Consider the following 4,310-nt stretch of genomic DNA (forward strand, 5'->3'; position numbering starts at 1 on the left):
TGGGGGCTTACATGGGTGAGAAAATGGGTGAAGGTGAGGGGCGCCTGAGTGGCTCAGTTGGTTGACCTCAGCTCAGGTCTTGATCTCAGGGTTGTGAGTTTAAGCCCCATGTTGGTCTCCATGCTGTGTGTGGAGCCTACTAAAACAACAACAACAATAAATAGACGCTCCCCAGGTGATTCTAATGTGCAGCTCAAGGCTAAGAACCCTATGCTAGTGGAAAGATACTTCTGTTCTTGATTCTCTTTGTCTCCAGTTGTTACTTTTCTCCTCATTTTTATATATTTCCCCCCTCACTATTGGCCAAGGCAGCTCGCTCCAGAGCTCAGGTGGGTTGTGCTGATGGGTCACAAAGAAAAGAAAACTTTAAAAAATAATAAAAATAGATTAGAAAATAGAAGGTATAATTGAATCACATTCTTTGAATCTATGGTTACATATATATATAAATATTAGAAAAAGGTTCTATACAAGTAACAACCCAGGTTCATATCTGGGTATTACATATGGAATTAATTAAAGTAAATTTAGGTTACTTCTTAAATTAAAAAACAGACATTCCATTATGGACAAGGTTTCCTATTATTGACACACAGATGTGTATCCATCACAGATATTGTTTGATATTATCCATTATTAAGCAATATCCATGATGGATACACATTTTTCTGAAGGTGATATGCATCTTGACTTTGGGGATACATTTTTTAAAAGATTTTATTTATTTATTCGTGAGAGAAAGAGAGAGAGAGAGGTAGAGGCAGAGGGAGAAGCAGGCTTCCCATGGAACAGGGAGCCCGAGGCAGGACTTGATCCCAGGATTCTGGGATCATGACCTGAGCCAAAGGCAGACGCTTAACCGACTGAGCCACCCAGGCGCCCGGGGACACATTTTTAATATGCTTTAAAAAATAGAAGAATCAGCTAGAATACTGTTGTTCTTGTTTTAAGTAAAGAAAAGTTAATGATTCCTTCAGGATGTATACTTTGACCATGGAACTGAAGTCTAAAATCAAGTCAAAGGGTAATGTTGAGTTAGAAAAAAAATTCTGAAAATAAAACAATTCATGTGTTGAAAGAAGGAAAGAGAAAGAGAGAGAAAAAGAAGGAAGGAAGGAAGGAAGGAAGGAAGGAAGGAAGGAAGGAAGGAAGGAAGGAAGGAAGGAAGGGCTGGCTCATGGATGCTGCTTGGTCTGACAGGGCCCCAGCGGCTCAGGCACTGCTTATGGGGCTTAGAGGTCATGCTTGCTTCTGTGTGTTTTTGTTTGGAGTCCTTGCCTGGTTTGAAACTGTTCAGCCCAGCAGTCTTCCGTCAGCATCGGTCTTTTGCTGAGGACGGTGAGTAGCTCTCCCGTGGGAAGGGGCAGCCAGGCGCAGTGGGAGCGCTTGCCTTGGGGATGAGCCAGCCCGGGTTCTAGCTCCATCTCTTCCTTAACTCCTGCAAGGTAGGTCATCACCTCAAACCTCAGTGTTTGCATCTGTATGCAGAGGAAGCCCTTCTGGCTTCCAGAGGAAAATGGGTTGTGACCAGAAAACTAACGATTGTCGGTCCTTTGGAAGGCACCGGTACCACAGAGAAAACCCGGCGTCGGAGAACAACCCTTGGCAAAGGAGAGCGCAGGGAGCGGGAACCACAGGCAAGCCAGGCTGGGCCCTGGCCCCACATGGCTCTTAGGGGATGCCCGAGCCTCCCTTCCACCGTGGCCGCATCTGCAGGGAGTAACAGGCCCATTAAAAATGCGCGTGCGTACCTCGGCGTGCCTAGCGCTCCACAGTTTACACACGTTGGCTCGCGTGCTCTGCAGCCAGCACGGGCTTGTGTTGCCCCCGGAAGTTTCATCCCTTGCAGAAAGCCTTGCTACCTCGATTTGGCGAGCCCCAGCCCGCCACCAGGCGGTCCCGCAGGTCCCCACAGAGCACAGCATTCTCTCCACCACAAGGGAATGGACTGGACAAGGGGAAAGACTGACGATGGGCCGTTCCCCCCATCCACCCGCATCTCACCCCTGCATCCAGCACAGCGCTGCCTCTCCTCTGCAACCTGGGGCCAACCTCAGAGCTTGCTTGGTCTCGAAGCGGGGCCTTCCCGCCTGGGACGAGGGAGGCCCCCCAGGGGCGGCACCTCCCATACGGGCTAGGCGGCCCGCCCCCCAGAGCAACTTAAGCCAGAGCGGCACCTTGTCTGATGTTGGAGAAGAGTGACCTCTAGTGGTCGTTCTTGGAAGAGACGCCGCGGCTTCCTCCAGCCTGGGTGAGGCCCCCTGGGATCTGGGGGGCAGGAGCTTGAGTGGGTGCGGCTGAGAGAGGTGGGGAGGGCGGGCACCGTGGACTCGGGAGCTCCAGGAAGCTGGACCTTGCTCAGCTGGCTTGTCAGGCCTGCTCTTGGACACGAGCACATCCATCTCTGATTCTCTTGTCTTGTGACACCCGAGACTCAGGTATTGGAGCAGCGCGTCGCTCACCCCTGACTCCTCTGGAGGCAACAAGCTCCCAGCCTCTGTGATTGAAGAAGGGGAAGGTGGGAAAGGCATCAGGTCGTGTTTCTGGGTAGGAACGAGGGCACCTGGTTGCCTCTTGAGAGCACCAACCCTCGGGTGGTCTCCATCTGTGCCTCCGTGGACCCGCAATGACCCATCAGTCAGTCCTGTCTTCAGCCCCGGGGTGGGTGGGGGCTTATCAATGCATGAGCGGGCCAGTGTTGGGTGGCAAGCCCTGCGACACAGCAGGACTGCCTGGTGACTGTGACTTTTTCATCCCACCATCTCTGTCAACCCCACCCCATTCTTTGAGATGGACAATCCACAATTTGTCCCATCTTCAGTAAAGAGCTATGCAATTCAGATTAAAGCCTCCCTTCCCTTCTAAACAGATTGCCTTGCCTCAGCCCCCTCCTCCAGGGAATTTGAGAGCTACCCCCTGACATGGGACATGATTTCCATGTGCCTAGGAGGCAGAAGCTTCAGGAAATGAAGTGGTATAAGCATGCTTGAAGGGAGAAGGCTCTCAGCACTACACCGGTTCCCTCCTTAGTCTGAAATACATTCAGAGCCTTTTTTTTTTTTCTTGCTGTTGTTTCCTATGAATTCTAATCTATCTTTAGCAGTGTGTGACTTTACTGAGTTTAATGAGACCCAAAACTCCTGCACTAAAAAGGTCAAATTGAGTGCTCTTTGTGTATAATTTTTGCCCATTCTGTTTTTAATAATAAGTAGGGTGACCAGCTCTCCCAGTTTGCCTGGGACTGACATGGTTTATATCTGTCTCCCTGGCATAATTATTAACATTGTTCCCTTTCACTCTGAAAAGGGTCCCATTTAGATGGTAAATTACACTGTCACCCTAATCACAGGTCATCTCTGTAAGAAAACATTAAGGCATGAGGATATAGAGGATGTGAGAGATAAGGTTACCCTGAATTTGAGATTTAAATTGGTTATTACAATCTTGCGTAATTAGCTCTCAGCTTCTTGGCAGCTGGAACAAAAGAAAAACATGAAGGGCTAGGAAGTTGATTCTGTCTTGTAAAATGATGTATTTTATGTCTTCCGAAGGGACATGTTTATTGGCACTAAACTTTAGGAGGAATTTTAAACATAAATTATTATACAAGGGACACTGAGTGACATAAGGGACCATGTCTTCCGTGGGAGTCTTTGCCACAGTTTCAGTGTGGCTATGTTTTATATGGGTCCTCAAAGTCACTGTGGTTTTTCAATTCTCTTTCTCTGTGAAAAAGGAGGGAATAAAAATCATTTCACAAGGATTAATGAAGATAATAGGTGTACAAGGGCCAAGGACACTATAAAAATCAAAACTTATATCATTTTCACTCTCATTATCTTGTCCAAAATCCTCCTTTTATTGATAGGGAAGCCAAGGGCCAGAGAGGGAGGAAGAGATGCAGCTAGTTAGTGGTAAATTTGGGCTAAGCCTTCTGTTTAACTCTAAATGCTACTGAGATTCTGTCAGGCCACCAGCAGGAGGCGCTGTGGGGTGGGTGGGGGAGAATCAGAAAGGCGTTCTGAGGCCTTGGACCATGGTGGGTGTAGTGGCCCAAAAGCAGAGGCTAGAAATGATGTTTTGAGTCATCACCATAAAAGATGCTACTAACATGATTTTCTTTTAGCAAAATAAAAAGTATCTGGTGCTGTTTGAATTACTTCTGCCTAAAAAGAACAAGGCGTCTGTTTTTTGTCAGTTAAGAGCCTGTTCTCCTTCTGGCCTCCGGTGACAGAGCCCTTGCGGGAGGGGAGCCGGCGCCAGCAGTGGGGTTTTCCAGCATCGTAGTACGACCTTCTTTTCAGCTTCCC

The sequence above is a fragment of the Ursus arctos genome, unplaced genomic scaffold, assembly GCF_023065955.2.
Source record: "Ursus arctos isolate Adak ecotype North America unplaced genomic scaffold, UrsArc2.0 scaffold_4, whole genome shotgun sequence".
NCBI classification, from domain to species: domain Eukaryota; kingdom Metazoa; phylum Chordata; class Mammalia; order Carnivora; family Ursidae; genus Ursus; species Ursus arctos.